The sequence below is a fragment of the Xyrauchen texanus genome, chromosome 38 (genome assembly GCF_025860055.1).
Source record: "Xyrauchen texanus isolate HMW12.3.18 chromosome 38, RBS_HiC_50CHRs, whole genome shotgun sequence".
In the NCBI taxonomy this organism is placed as follows: domain Eukaryota; kingdom Metazoa; phylum Chordata; class Actinopteri; order Cypriniformes; family Catostomidae; genus Xyrauchen; species Xyrauchen texanus.
The window spans coordinates 12084930-12102093 of record NC_068313.1 but is presented as its reverse complement, the minus strand read 5'-3'; positions in this window follow the sequence as shown (position 1 = coordinate 12102093).

Genomic DNA, 17164 nt, shown 5'->3' with positions numbered 1-17164 from the left:
GAGAAATGGCTTGAAAGGCCAAGGCCTGATTAAAACTATTCTGGGATGTATTCTCTGCCCACATCCTCCCTCTTCATGCAGGAAAGAAAAAAGGATTTAAAATAAACGTGTATAGAATAGTAGTATAAAGCTATCAACAACTCAGTACCCTGTGTGTGTTTTTAACTCTGTTGTGGTCAGTTTTAAGAGACTGGAGAATCCTTAGGGATAAATATTCTTAATGTATAAAAGGGGATTTTTCAATGCAGTTGTGACTGACGCAAGCAATTCATTCAATTGTTTTCTCTTACAAATATAGCCAAATATCAAGACCTGCATTGAGACTTATTGTTATTAACAGACAATGCAATGTTGATTCATTTATCTTTCGAAGCCTTTCAGGCCTTAGCTTAATTAAGCAAAAATACATTATATAAAATTAATAATATGGTTGGTTGTGCATTGAGGAGCTGCAGCAGCTTGTAAAGGGTGTTTTCTTTAGATATGTGGGAGGTTTCGAACTACAAAGAAACCAGGAAAACATACCTCTCCAAAACACTCTTTGGAGAAAGATGTGAATTGCAGATAGCACAGAGGAAGTCTTGAAGGATGTATGGCTCTACCAGTGGTATTAGTTTCTCTTGACAGTTTAGCTCAGTAACGCATATGCATATGGACAGAATCAGTGTGGTTCAGTACGAATAGGCCTAGAAAATGATCCAAGGGCACAATTTCAAACGGCATCTTTAACTTTTCATATAAAACGTTACTTTTGTTGAGATAAGATTAATTCTATTAAATAGAAATCTATAATATTTAATTTCAAATGAAGATAATGCAGCAGCTTGCAGAAAAATGTACATCCTGTCATCATTTACTCACCCATATGTCATTTTGAGCCTGTACTGGAAGACTTTCTTTTTTCCGTGGAACACAAAAGGAGAAATTCAGCAGACTGTGATGGTCATGCTTTTAAATGCGGTTAAAAAAAAGAGAAAAAAAAGAGACTGAAGCTTTCAAGCTTGAAAACATGAATACAAAGTTAGTACTTAAGACCAAAACAAGTAATTATAGAAAATGTTAATTACAGGCATGTTTCTCTGTCAGCACTGAATCAGTTTGAATGCATTATGTCTAATAAACAAGCAGCAAAGAAAATGCCAAAAATTCAAGAAGTTTTCCTTAATTAGAGTTAATAAAATATGGATTCCTTATGAGTTTATTACATAAATTACAACTAAAACCAATTCCCTTTACAACTTGCATTTGGCACCTCGCTGTGGACATTTCATCTGGAAACAAGAGCTCACACATGTCCATATGTTTAACAACACTTCCATCGTTGACCACTGGGGGCATTACTTTGAATTTCGGTAAGTACAGACCGATTTCAGCTGAAGAATTTTCGACCATCTATTGCCGAATTCACAGTGACTTCTTTCTATTGATATCATCGCAACCTTATTTGAACGAGAACGATAAAACAGTTATTTGTTTAGCCATAGTTGTTATTATAATTTAATATAAAAAAATTCAGGAGGCTCTTCTTCCCTTTCCTTCTCTTATGGGCAGCCACTGGACATCAATAATGGGTCTGTTTAGGCTCAAGAATAGCATGTTATCTGTTCAGAGCTCACAGATTCACTAAGACAAGAAGACAGTTTGCTTCTAATGCAAAATGACATTGCTCCAGATGTCCAAACGCCCGTGGCTAAGCTTCAGGGGTCACAAATTCAACAAACTCAAACAGGCTGATCAAACGTCACAGCTGTGTGCATTGGTTATGTGTGGAAAAGCCAACAAGGGTGAAGTGAGCCCTGGAGGAGCTGGGTCAGGGCCGAGGAACAAGTTAAGACGTGTCCACTGAAAAGAGCACTTCGACCCCCTGCCAGTTTCTTATCTTTATCTGACCTGTGAGCTTTTCGGACCAGCACTGAGCTAATAGCTGGAAGCTGTGTAACCCCAAAGCCCCCCTCACACACATACACACACACACGCTCATGCTCCTCTGCTATCTCTCTCCAATGGGACATGCTTCACTACCCTGGGAAACAAGAGTAGGAGAACGGACATAAATGAAACATCCTGGGAGATGTTTTGGCTATTGTTTGTTACTGCTTTTCAAGTGCTTTGGCAACACATCACCATGTCAAGACTGTTTTTGTATGCACTTCGTGATTAAAGGAAAAGATCACCCAAAAATGAAAATTCTGTCATTATTTACTTATCATAATATTGCTCCAAACTCATTTGACTTTCTTTCTTCCATGGAACAAAAAAGATGAATAATAATAATTGCCATACCGAGTGAAGAGTGACTCTGTTTGGTAACAAATAAATAAATAAATATAAGCATAAAACAACAGTAAAAGTCATGAATAGAATTCATGCACTATATTCCAATTCTTCTGAAGCCATTCAATCACTGTGTGTTAAATAGAATAAAATGTAGGGCTTTATTCACTCTCAAATTAAATCAAAACATTAATAAAGCTCTTCAAACAAATATGGTGGCTACTCATAGCCCTTTTCCGAAATTACGATGGTTCTCGTGTCGAGCCTGTGTTCCGCTGGTTCACGGCCAGGGCAATCTGGAGCCTTTCGTAAACTGGCCACACTTTTCCACTGACTTGAGAACCGAATGTTGACATGATAGTTTCACGTGATAGTGTCATGTGGCTATCACAAACATAAACAAATCAGTGTTTGTATACAGCTTTTCAGGCCCGCCGCTTGCCAAATTGATGCCCTAAGGCGGGGGGGGGTCCTTGAATAACATATAACGTGCGAGTAAGGGTAGCCTTTGGACTTTCTGGTGCCCTCCTAGGTTAAATGGTGCGCCCCTAGGGAGTTGGTGCCCTACAGAGACAGTGTAGTATGCATATAGGGAGTGGCTGTGCTGCAGCTTTTACTCTTGTTTTTGATGACATTTTTAAACATACAGATTAATTCAACCCATCGTTAATACATTGCTCAACAAGATCTACGCTAAATATATTATTGGTTACAATATGAAAATCTTCTCTTTCTCCACCCGGTTGTGGTACAGTTCAGATGAAACATCAAAGCACTGGTGGTCCTGCCAATGTTCCACTAATATTTCTTCCATTTCTTCAGTCCAATGAGACTTTCTTGATACTGCAGCCATGCTAGATGATGTTCTGTTGCAGATACATCAGGACTCCTCCCACTAAAAACTTCCCGTGCCCCGTTTCTTGCTCTCTCATTGGCTGTAGGTCAATGCTGCAGTTGTATTCAGTCAAAACATATTTCACATTGCACGATTTGGAATCGCAGACAGGTCCAGATATTTAATATGGTAGATGTCTCACTGACATCGGCGATGCGTCGGTGCTTCTCTCAAATCGGATCTTTGATCATTCATACATTGCGATCATCGCTCACGGCTGCAAGCTCTGATTTGCCTATGATTTCTGGTTTTTATCTCCACAAAACTGTCGGTGAGCAAAAATCAGGCTTAAACATCGTGTTGGGTAAACTCCACAACTATCAGTGAGTAGCTGGTCAAGAATCCCCTTACTGAACAAAACAATGCACTAAATAAGATGACAACAGTGTACGGAAAGCTAACAAACTTGGCAAATATAATAACTTACTGAGATCAGCTGCAGAGGACACCGACGATTCAGGGTTTATCTCAAGTGTAACTGGCTGAATTTAATGTCCCAGTTAGATAGCAGGCATTAATTGTTTCCTCTTGCTTCAAGAGTGCTCCAGGAGGGATGCCCGTCGCGGAGTCCTCGACACTGCCGTCCACCTAGGGGAGCGCTGCTGCCATCCACTGGGGGAGGGAGTAGACCGACTGCCCGGACTGGACTGGAGTGGGGACTGGACTCCCCGACTGCCTGGAGCGATGGAGCCGCTGCCAGGGGCGGAGGAGAGCCCTGCCATCCCCCAGAAACGCGGAGGGGTCAGAGGAAGACCGCCGTGAGCGAGGAGAGGAGGGAAGTGTTCCCGACCGCCGGGGGTCGTGAGTCTGACTCCGGTCGACCTCTTGTCATTATGTCATTTCACACTTTAGAAAAAATTCCTCTGTGTTCCATGGAAAAAAGTAATACGGGTTTGGAGTAACATTTGTGTGAGTAAATAATGATGTATTTTTTTCCATTTTTAGAGAACTATTCCTGTTAGTGAACTGACCCCCCCCCCACCCCACCCCAACCCCCAACTTGAACCAGCCTAATGAGGCTTGCTGGTCTAAGCTAGTTTCAGCTGGCCGAAATTGAGTTGAGCTGATTTATCTGCTTGGCCAGCTTGTCTACCAGTCTGACCTGTTGACAGTTGCCCAAATTTCCTCTAAAGCCACCAAAACAGACCAGCTAACTACAACCTTCAGCTGATTTAAGCCTCTTTTGTTTAGCAGGAAACATAGGGAAAAAGATCAGAAGAATAAATCCTGAAAATGCAGTATGTTTTCACTAAGACTGGGTATCGCCAACTATTAACTGCAATGATCACAAAATTCAAATTAGTGATTGAAACTTTGCTGTGCTTTTGTTAAGCATGATGTCATGTTCAGGCAGCTCTGACTGCACTATGAAATGCTGTTTCAGAGTTTGCATTTATTTAGAAGACCTGCTTCTTCATTCATTGAACTGGAGATAACTGTAAGACTGCAAACGTAAATAAAAAAAAAATTAAAAAGATAAAAGATATAGATACAAAGAATCTAAAGTATCGATGCAATATCATGATAAAAAGAATAAAAATGTATGAAAATATTATTGTATTAGCATAGACCTTAAGGCTGTTCCGACCTAAAATGTTCATATGCTAAAAAAAGCATGATGCAACATAATGAGCAAAACTAAATGCAGGTGTTTCGAGAAATGCTTTAGTAAGTTGCCATTCTTTTAAACCTAACATAGCCTGACACGTGAGATGTGACGCAATGGTCAACATTATCCAGCACATTTACATAGAAAAACAAAGGGAAAACAGTGCAGATGTATGGAACAACTCATATGGTGTGAATGGCTCTTTAGAGGTCACATGCTAGCATGAGTCGGTCACTTGTAAGAATGTGGCTCTGACACTTAAACTTCAAGGAACACAGTAATTCACCCAAAAATGAAAATTCTCTCACCATTTACTCACCCTCATGCCATCCCAAATGTGTATGACATTTTATCTTTTGCAGAACACAAAAAACTATTTTTGGAAAACTATCTCAGCTCTGTAGGTCTTCACAATGCAAGTGAATGGTGACCTTGAGTGATGAGTGAATTTGTAGCTTTGTAGATCTGGCCACCATTCTCTTGCATTGTATGGACTTACAGATCGGAAATATTCTTCTAAAAATCTTAATTTGTGTTCAGCAGAAGAAGGAAAGTCACTGACCAGCCAAACCAGCTAAACACCAGACTGGCCAGGCTGGAAGACCAGATTGACCAGTTTCAACCAGCTAAGAGCAGCAAACCCACTTTGGCTGGTGTGAGAAATATTTCCTTTCAAAAAGTTGAGTAGGTAATGACAAACTTTTGGGTGAACTATTCCTAAAACACCCTGCACTGAGGTAAGGAAATGAGAGAAATGCTTATGCTCCTCTTCTAGCATGTGTAAACCTCCCCAGCCCCACCACCCCTCAAAACTCTCAAAACAATCTGCAAGGGAGAAGACAATAGAAAAGGAAGAGAGTGACTAAAGGAAGTTTCAGAAGACTGATGACAGGGCATTTCTCTTATCGGTCCAGTCCTCTACTACACTGTCAATACCTCTTCAAGTCAACAATATCAAGAAGAACGTGAGCAGATCGTAAAACAACTGCAAATCATAAGGCAGCTGAGCAATTTATGTCTAAGGCGTGTTTTTTATTATTACCAAGTCTCCACTTTTACCAAAACACAGGTTTCAAGATATTTAAAGTTTATTTTTATGCAAAAAAAATTAAATTCTGTCATTGTTAACTCAAACCGTCATGTCGTTCCAAACTTGTATGACTTTCCTTATTCTGTGGAACATAAATGGAGAGGTTTTGAAGAATATTCTGGTTGCTCTTTTTCATGCAATTCCAATGAATGGGGACTGGAGTTTTTAAGCTTTAAAAATGATGCAAAAAAACAAAAAATATTTTCATACAATTTGTGAGCCATATTTATTAAAGTCTTTTGAAATCTTACAATAGCTTTGTGTGATGACTGAAATTTAAGCTGTTATTCACTGAAAATTGTTTGAAATCTTAGCATTTTTGACTAAAATATAGCTGATTTGTGAACAAATAGTTTTTTTTGAATCAGATCTTTTCAATTATTTGGTTAAATCTGAGTGATCCATCCAACTCATTGACTCAATGATCTGGCCGCAGCTAATAGCTCACTGGAGGTCAAGATTATCAGTGAATAATGACTTAAATATTGATCATTTGCACTAACCAAACTATCATATGGCTTCAAAAGACATGGATTATAGTGCACTGGTCTTATGTACCACTTTTATGATAATAACAATTTTGGGGTCAACAATTTTTTTTAACCACCCATCACCAGATGTCCCTTAAAACAACCCAAATCAAATCAGTGGAATCAAAATCACCAGCCAGTTGGTTCTGCAGTATGATTTTTTTGCAGTTAAAAAGGTGACTGGATGCAACATGTTCAGGAATCCAAGAATGATGTCATTTGGATATATTTGGAATTCATGCACAAGGGAAAGAGATGGTGTTGCAAGTTATCCAAATGTGAAGCTGTTCAGTGAAGGTGCAATCAAAATATACAGTATATTAGAATTGACAGCGTTGAGTTCTAACACTGATGTGTATTGCACTTTAGAGTGAATTTCTTTCATTTTGACACTTTATTAGCTGCCACAGATCACCAAATGGGCAGTGATATACAATCTAATATTAGTGATCTCTCAACACGTTGCTCAACAGCTCTGACAGCTATGCACACAAATCTATGTTCAGAAGCTCCCCTGCATGTATCCTAAATGTTAGCAGGGCAAGTGTGTGTGTGTGTGTGTTTGGGGGTTGGATTGGGCTTTTGACAGATAACATAGGAAAAAGCTCAAGATCCACTCTACGTAGACCACCATGGTTTGTTTATGCTAATGCTTGCTGGAAAGACGGTTGGATGCCATTTATATAACTCTGTTTATATTTATTGGTATGCACCTGGGTCACTCCTGCTTGGGATTAAATTTACAACTTTTGTGCAAGCAGCTAAGCCACATCATCATACAACGATCACCACTGCAGCTTGTCCCAGCATGAATGAGGATATATGGGGAAAAAATAGCCTTCAGTGATGTCAGGATGATGTCAGTGATGATGAGAAATGGTGCTGTCCATTAAATCACTCAGATATTACACACCTGCACCTACACACAACATGTACACATACATACATTTGTTTTTCTATCATGGTGGGAGCTTTCCATTCACTTCTGTTGTGTTTATACTGAGCTAATGATATTTTCTACTCCCTTAAATCCAACTCTCTTAGAAACTACAGGTATTCATTAAGACATTTTTTAGTTTGTTTATACTGTTGGTCCTTACAACAGACTGGTCACACAGTGAATTCTGTAGTTTTGAAAGCTTTTGTGCTGAAATTGGTCAGTACTTACCAAAATTCTTTTCACTGCCCCCAGTGGACGAATGTGGAAGTGTTGTTGAACATATGACCACGTGTGAGCTTCAGTTTTCCAAAAGCTAGAATTTTTTGCTGTAAATTATGTAATAAAGTTAACAGGATTGCATATTTTATAAACTATACCCCAACCCCAAACCCCAACCCTTAACCAAACCGTTAGTGGAGAACAAATGTCATTTTTAAGTGAATATGCAACCTCTGAATCGTGCTTATCTTTGTTTATGTGAATGCGATTACTTCTTGGTTTCCCTGGGACCAGAATGTCTCAGAGTTTGTTTGCGCAATCAGTAGCGCTAGAGGGAAATGTGATAATGTTTGAATTAATGAATCAAAAATGTCTGATGGTGGATGCTAATTGTCAGTAATTCATCACAGTGGGATCAATCACAGGGCAGATGAACATTTGGAAACAACATGTTGATTTCCCATGTGATCATGTTGCTTAGCTTTGAAAGAGCATCATCTGAGTAATGCTATATTCTTTTGAGATGTTCGTCTGTCAGATACATTTTAGGTTACGTCACACACATGCCCACCATTAGGACTCAAAAACTATCTACCTTTGACCTCTTTCTGAATTTCTCTTCAGTTTCTGGCTGATGAAAGAAAGTTTTGTGTCATACCAGACCCCAATCAGGTCCTGGGGCATGACTGACGACTGAATACCAGGTGCAGCACACCTGCATTACAGTTGCTCTTTTGCGTAATCTGAGTGAGGTTTGTAGTTCCCCTTTGAAACCACTCAAATAGTTCATTCATTCTCTCCATCCACTCATCCCTTGAGAGACACATGAACACTGTCTACCTAGTTGTTCCCCTGTCTCCTTTCTTAATATTTCTTTTTATCTTCTTTTCTCCTTGTAGGATGTAGGAAATGACTACAGTGTTAATGTGCTTGAGTAGTGTTGATGTTATTAGACATAATGGAAACTGGGGATGTGTCATAGTTCTAACTTTATTATTTTCGGTAAATAAGGCTGTGTGCATTTCTGAATTGGATCCATTTTTTATTTTTTTAAATACTGGAACCAAATGAATTTCACAATAAATAAGACAATAGACTGTGATTCATTCTGTTGCATTGTCTCACTGGTTGCACACAACTGCTACATATGGCACAACCAGAGTAGTGTGGTTGGTGAACAAATGACTCTTATTAGTTTATATAATAGTAAAAAAGACTCGACAAAACAGACAATCTCAAACTCATAAGTTAAAAAAACACTCTTTTGCTGAATCAGTCGTAAAAAGTAAACAGCTGCCCAAAGTATGCTTTGGCTTCGAACATGCCACTACTTCTTGCATGTAGTGCAAATTTAAAGGGATATTTCACCCAAAAATTTAAATTCTTTAATTATTTACTCACCCTCATGATATCCCAGGTGTGTATGACTTTCATTCTTCAGCAGAAAACATTTGAAGTTAAATGGTGATCCAATTTTTTAATCTCCAAAATTCAAAGTCAGTCAGCATAAACGTCATCCATACGAATCCGGTAGTTAAATGAATGTCTTCTAAGTGACATGATCCATTTTGGCGCGAAAAATATAAACATTTAAATACTCTCTTTTTTTTGTTATTAACATTTTTTATTGATTCCATCCACAAAAATGATAAACACAATATAAAATATGGAGTCAGTTATATAAATTAAGCCCCTCCCCGAGAAACCCCCAAAAAAGCCTAGTATCCACCCTACTTCTTATTAAACAAATCCCATTTTCCCAACATTCTATAAATTGCCTCCTCAAATGCTGCCACCCCACCCATCTCCCAGCACCACTCCTGAAGCAAGGGTGCCCCAGCCATCTTCCACCCCCCTAAGAATGATTTGTTTGGCAACCATAACTCCGGCCAGGACCCAACCGTTCAAGTGGATATCCTCAAAATGAATGGCTGCCCCTTCACCCCAAATGCAGAGTCTGGGCAAAATAAAAATTGTGTGTGCAAAACGACACACATAAATCTCTGAAACCTCAACCAATATTCTTGCATCTTCACAGAGGGTGTCCAATATAATCGATGCAAAATCTTAAATTGCATCAGGCGCACCCTTGAATCTCTAGATGTAGACTTGACATTTTTTAGAATTCTAGCCCACACTCCCTCCTCTAATACCAAGTTTAAATCTCTCTCCCATAATCTCTTGAGAGAAGTTGAAGCTCCGTCCCACAGACTCTGAATTAGTAAGGAGTAATACACTGATGACCTTTTCCAAAAGCAGTAATCACCACTTCTAGAGTATCTTCCCCTTTAGAGGGGTTTATGCTACTCCCAAAAATAGTACAGATCAGGTGGCGCAGCTGTAAGTACCTAAGGAACTGAGATCTGGGAATCCTGAAATGTTGGACCAAATTTTCCAACAATCTCAACACTCCACTCTCATATAGACCACCGAGTGTATTAACCTCCCTCACAATCCACTCTAACCAGCAGAAAGGGGACTTATTAATACATCATTTTGGGTTTAGCCATATGCTCAAGGCAACATTTAAATAAATGTCTGAATTAAACACTCTGGACACTTTTGTACATACCGTGTGCAAATGCTAGATAACGGGGTGTAACTTAACGTCTCTGTTTAGTTTAATAGAAAGGATTTTCAATGGCAAAATAGGGGCAAGTAATTCCTGTTCAATACAAAACCAGGGAGGGGCTTTCTCAGGTGGAAGTGACCAATGAGCCAAATGTCTGAGACAGAATGGATAATAATAAAACAAAATCTTGGGTAGGCCTAGCCCACCTTTGTCAACTGGCCTATGTAATTTATTGAAATGTAATCTGGGGCGCTTACCATTCCAAATGAAGGACTTCGCTATGCTATCAAATTGCTTGAATTAAGAGAGGGGACATCTATAGGGACTGATTGTAGCTGGTATTTTAATTTTTGAATACAATACATTTTAATAACAACCCAATCTAACATCCCAATTAATCTATGATTAATCTTCCCAATCATAGATAAATGTAATGAAGCCCACCTGCCCACATTGCTCGAAAACCTTTTTATTAAGGGGTCAATATTAACTAAATATTAATTTGCTGGGAATAAAATGTCCAAATATTGAATGCCATGTTTGATCCACTTGAAAACACCATGCTGAAAAGCTGTTACCTGGCAGTATGCTGTCAGAGCCAAAGCTTCGGATTTAGACAAATAATAAAATATAATCTGTGTAAAGTAAAAGCTTATGTGCCATACCTCCCGCCATCACCCCTGGAAAAATCATTCTCCTTTCTTATCATGGCTGCTAAGGGTTCCAGGGCAAGACAGAACAATAATGGGGAAAGAGGGCAACCCTGCTGGGTGCCTCTGTCCAGAGTAAAATAATCTGAAGTTAATCCATTTGTTTCTACCGCCATTACTGGGTGTCTACAAAGTATCTTAATTCTTCCAATAAAAGTCTTCCCGAACCCATATATTTCCAAAATCTTAAAAAGATAATCCCATTCTACCATATCAAATGCCTTTTCAGCATCAAGTGAGATGGCAGCAACCAGAGTCTGATCGTTCACCACGTGATATTGATGAAACACCTCATGTTATCATAAGAGTTATGGCCAAAATAAACCCCACCTGATCTATATGTATAAGAGATGTCATAACTTAACTTAATCAGTTAGCCAAAACTTTGGACAACATTTTTACGTGTAGCTGGATCAGGGAAATTGGACGGTAACTCTTACTCTCACTTGGATCTTTGTCCTTTATAAGAATCAGACTTATCCAGGCTTGTGTCATGGTTGGTGGATGCTTTCCATTTTTTAATGATTCCATATAAACTTCTAACAAAAGTGGAGCCAGTTCTGAAGCATAAGATCTAAAAGGCCCCGGAGCCTTGCCTGTAGGCAAAGCCTTAATTACCTCCTCCAAGGTTATCTCAGAATCAAGATCATTTTTTTGCTCAGTTGTCAGTTTAGGGAGTTCTAATTGTTCCACAAAGTTTGTAATATCTTAATTCATGGATGAAGATGAGGAACTATAAATATCAAGATAGAAATCTTAAAAAGCATTATTAATTTCAATGGCTGAGGTAAATATTTCACCACCAGCAGATTTCACTGAGGGAATGGTAGAAAAAGTCTCTCTCTGCTTTATATGTCTAGCCAAAACATTCCCTGCTTTGTCCCCCGACTCAAAGTAAGTGTAATGACGACTCAGGTTGGTGGGGATCCATCAGCGGTTTTATTGAATAATCAGAACTCAGGTAGTACAGGCTGGGTCGTGGGCAGGCAAACAGAGTGTAGAAGAAAGGCAGAGACGTTACCAGAGCAGGCTAAGGGTCTGGACAGGCAGCAAACAATTGTGGTCAGTAACAGGCAAGAAGTAAACAGGGCAGGTAGCTAACAATCATAGTCAAGGAGAACGGGCTAGGTTGATACACAGAATGCCGGGGCAAACAAGACTTTGCAATGGAGAAATTCACAGACACGGTTAAATAGGGCAGAGTAACAAGAAACAGCTGGGGAATAATCAGACCTAGGTAATCAGTACTCGGGTGAATGCGATCTCTGAAGGCTGGAGGAGGAGGCGCCTTCACCGGTGTTCATGACAGTAAGACTGTCTTGCCCTGAATAGCCAAAACTCCACCTTCTGCAACAAAATAGCATTATATCTGTATTTCAATTGTGTCAATTCTCTGAGGCCATCAGACGACAATCTGCACTTCAGCTCTGCCTCGGCACTTTTAATATTCCCTTCCAACTCCACAAGTTCTCGTGCTTTGGATTTTTTTATGAATGAGGCATACTATATGAACCGACCACAAAGAACCACCTTAAGTGCCTCCCAAGCCACGCCCACAGAGGATACTGAGGACCAGTTGGTCTCCATAAAAACAGCCTTCAACATTTGTTGGAAATCAGGATTTTGCAAAAGGGATACATTAAAGTGCCAACTATATGATTTCTTTTTCTCTGCATGTGGCAACACCTCTTAACTCACCAGGGTGTGATCTGTGACTAAAATGTTTTCAATTGAGCAATCCACAACAGAAGAATTGAGGGACTTAGATATCAAGAAAAAATATATTCTAGAATAAATCTTATGGACTGATGAAAAAAAAAATATAGTACCTCACATATGGGTTTAAAAGTTTCCAAATATCTGTAAGACAAAGATTTGTACACATCCTGTGAAGCGTCAATGTAGCACTAGGGGGCTTGCACACTTTTGCTTCACTATGATCAAGGAATGAGTCCATCAATAGATTAAAGTCATCCCTTCAAGATCTATAAAAAAGCCCTGATCATCAACGTTAGATGCATACATATTAGTCAAAATTAACCTTTGCCCCTGAATTTCTTCTAAAACGATAATTGCTCTTCCTAATTTATCTTTAATCTGTTTGAGAAATTTGAATTTTAGATGTTTATTTATCAATATAATGACTCCCCTGCTCTTAACAGTGTTGCCAATTTAGCGACTTTGTCGCTAGATTTAGCGACTTTTCAGTAACACACATAACAATTTACAGCAACTATCTCTCTCTGATCCCTGTCATGTGGAGCTGGCTGACAAAAAAGTGATTTACTGTAGGGCGAAATCAGAAGCATGCATGTAGCTTGCTTTATATGTACCAAAACTGGCAACAATTGTTACATTGTTGAATTTTCTATATAGGTTCAGCCCAAAACTGGGAATTTATGTTGTGATTATTTGTATCCATCATCAGTTGCTTTTGAATTATTTCTGCATTTAAAAGTACCTGTTCTCACAGAGCTTTCCACATGCAGCTTTCAGTGAGTGAAGAAATGCATCCAATAAAAAGACTGTTTTGGGTCATTTTAGAGCAAGAAAAAAGCTTGGTGACAGAATCTGAGTGCAGTGAAAACATACATATCAGCTTGATTCCTTTTCCATTGGATTAGAGAGAAAATAGTAGAAAGTAATAAAAGGACTCGTTTATGTTTAGGTCCAAGCGTTTTCATGGTGAATTTAAATTAGTTCAATAACTGGGGTCTCTGATATTCATGAAGGATAAGGTAATATTTAATTAAAAAAATTATGAGACATTCAATGTCTCTTCACAAATTTGGACAGTTTTTAAATATGTATTGTTGCTTAGTACTCTCAAAGACATAATTGGTGAAGCAAAAACGTTTGTGAAAAACACTTTGGTGTAAAGTGGTTTCACTTCATAGACTTAGACATAGACGCAAGTCATGTGAAAGACCCTTAATGCGTATAAATATCACTCACTTTTGCACATTGCATCATTTACAGTCACAAAAGTGACCGATTATGTTAATTAGATTTTAACAAGCTTGCATTATGTCCCTACCAACTTTCAAATCAAACCTGTGCCCTGAACGGCTTCATTGATTACAATAGGAGCGATCCAATATTCTTGATCTCCCCACTGAGGAAATAATTGTGTGAATCTAAACTACGACACCGTTTCATCGCCTCTCATGCGAAGACGTTCAGTCTCAGCAACACATCTAAATAAGTCATTTCAGGTAAACGTTTGATGTTCTTTTTAGAAAATATGTTAACTTAGAGCCTTATTTAAAGTATCCGGTTATGATAAAAGTGCTCCCATGCCAGTACCCTTACAAAAAATCTAGAGTTCTTGCAAACTAGCCGCAAACTTGCCCCAAATTTGACACTCATTATTTTCACACAAAAATTAGCTTCTGATTCGCCACAAATGTTTGCCAGAAGTTTACAGCTCTTCACCAGTAGTGTTGAGCATGCAGCAAACCTTTGGCAACAATGGACAATTTGCATTTAACATTTCCTCCAAGCTGGTTAACTAGCCAAAACTCTGTCATCTCGAATCAATTAAAATGCCAAAATATTTCCATCTCATCCCCCACTCCCTTGTGAGGTGCTTTTGAGTATTTGGCCTTTGTTGACTGATAAATTAACCTGAAAGCATTCATTTAATAAAGCTAAATGCTACACAGGCCTTGAAAATAAATTTTCCTACCCCGAGGGCCTCCGTGATGAAGAGGACACAATGGAAAGCACAGGCCTATCATTAAGAACTCAAGCGTGGTTGAGTTGCCACCTACTCCTCCTTGGCTAAGCTAGGGGTACATGGCCACACCCACTAAAAAATAACATCTCCATTATTGTCCGTTCACATGAAAGAAACGGCATCCGTCATGCTTTGGGCTGCACTGTAATTACATAACTTAATCAGTGACTCAGCACAAGCTAATAGAAGGAGCAGAGTGGGAAAATTAAAGGAAAATAATTTACTAACCATGATGTCTCTTGAAATATGTTTGACATTCTTTCTACTTTGAAACACAAAAGGCGACATTTTCAGAAGAAATGTTCAGGTCTGTCTTTCCATGCAATCACAATGGAAAGCACCTGAAGCTTTCAAAGCTTTAAAAAGATACAAAAGCACCATAAATGTAGTCCACGTGAAATATGCAATATATTCAAAATTTTCAGAAGTCATACGATAGATTTGTGCAAGGAACAGACCAAAAGTCTTTACTTACTCAGTGAGTCTTGATTTTGAAAGCTCCAGTGCTCATTCACTTATTCATTTTCATTTTTATGGGCAAATATAATCAAACTACGGCAGGTTTTTACATTGTCCAGCAACAGCCTTCATTTCTCTGTCGAATTATACATGACACCATATGCAGTCAAATCGCTGAAGATATGACACAGCTGAGGAAGTGACATAGATGCTTTCCGTTTTGAACTTTTGTGTCACAGTAGCGCGTTGAAGGAGTCAGCTACAGCAAAACCCACACAACAGTCAAAACAACACCCTTACAAACAATCTAAACTAGGATCAATCTTGCAGCAAATTTGCTTCTTGTTATTTTCACATGCAAATGAGCCACAAATGTTTGCTAGAAGTTTGCAGCGCTTCACCGGTAGTGGAGAACCTCCGGTAAACCATTGGCAACAATAGACAATTTGTTGCAAGTTTGCGGCAAATTTGTAATGAACTTTGAAATTTTGTAAGGGCATGGAAAACTTTACAGTCATGTACATTCCTTACATTCTTTACACATTGATTTTGTTGCAGATCAGATGTACTTCATCCGTTGTGTTTATGATGATGTCCAAAGGCAGAAATGACACAGTTTGCTCCAGGATTTTTGTAACTACAGGTGAAACTCGAAAAATTAGAATATTGTGCAAAGGTTCATTAATTACAGTAATTCAACTTAAAAGGTGAAACTAATACATTATATAGACTCATTACAAGCAAAGTAAGATATTTCAAGCCTTTATTTGATATAATTTTTATGATTATGGCTTACAGCTTATGAAAACCCCAAATTCAGAATCTCAGAAAATTAGAATATTACATGAAATCAATAAAAAAAAAAGGATTTTAAATACAGAAATGTCGGCCCTCTGAAAAGTATAATCATGCATATGTACTCAGTACTTGGTTTGGGCCCCTTTTGCATTAATTACTGCCTCAATGCGGCGTGGCATGGATGCTATCAGCCTGTGGCACTGCTGAGGTGTTATGGAAGACCAAGATGCTTCAATAGCGGCCTTCAGCTCTTCTGCATTGTTTGGTCTCATGTCTCTCATCTTTCTCTTGGCAATGCCCCATAGATTCTCTATGGGGTTCAGGTCAGGCGAGTTTGCTGGCCAATCAAGCACAGTAATACCATGGTCATTGAACCAGGTTTTGGTACTTTTGGCAGTGTGGGCAGGTGCCAAGTCCTGCTGGAAAATGAAGTCAGCATCTCCATAAAGCTTGTCTGCTGAAGGAAGCATGAAGTGCTAAAATGTCCCGGTAGACGGCTGCGTTGACTCTGGACTTAATAAAGCACTGTGGACCAACACCAGCCGATGACATGGCTCCCCAACACAGACTGTGGAAACTTCACACTGGACTTCAAGCATCTTGGATTGTGTGCCTCTCCATTCTTCCTCCAGACTCTGGGACCTTGGTTTCCAAATGAGATGCAAAATTTGCTCTCATCAGAAAAGAGGACTTTGGACCACTGAGCAACAGACCAGTTCTTTTTTTCTTTAGCCCAGGTAAGACGTTTGACATTTGAAGCCCATGTCCAGGACCCGTCTGTGTGTGGTGGCTCTTGATGCAGTAACTCCAGCCTCAGTCCACTCCTTGTGAAGCTCCCCACACATTTGAATGGCCTTTTCCTGACAATCCTCTCCAGGCTACGGTCATCCCTGCTGCTTGTGCACCTTTTTCTTCCACACTTTTCCCTTCCACTTAACTTTCTATTAATGTGCTTTGATACAGCACTTTGAGAACATCCAACTTCTTTTGCAATTACCTTTTGAGGCTTTCCCTCCTTGTGGAGGGTGTCAATGATGGTTTTCTGCACAACTGTCAGGTCAGCAGTCTTCCCCATGATTGTGAATTCAACTGAACCAGACTGAGAGACCATTTAAAGGCTCAGGAACCCTTTGCAGGTGTTTTGGATTCATTAGCTGATTAGAGTGTGACACTTTGAGCCTACAATACTGAACCTTTTCACAATATTCTAATTTTCTGAGATTCTGAATTTGGGGTTTTCATAAGCTGTAAGCCATAATCATAAAAATTATATCAAATAAAGGCTTGAAATATCTTACTTTGCTTGTAATGAGTCTATATAATATATTA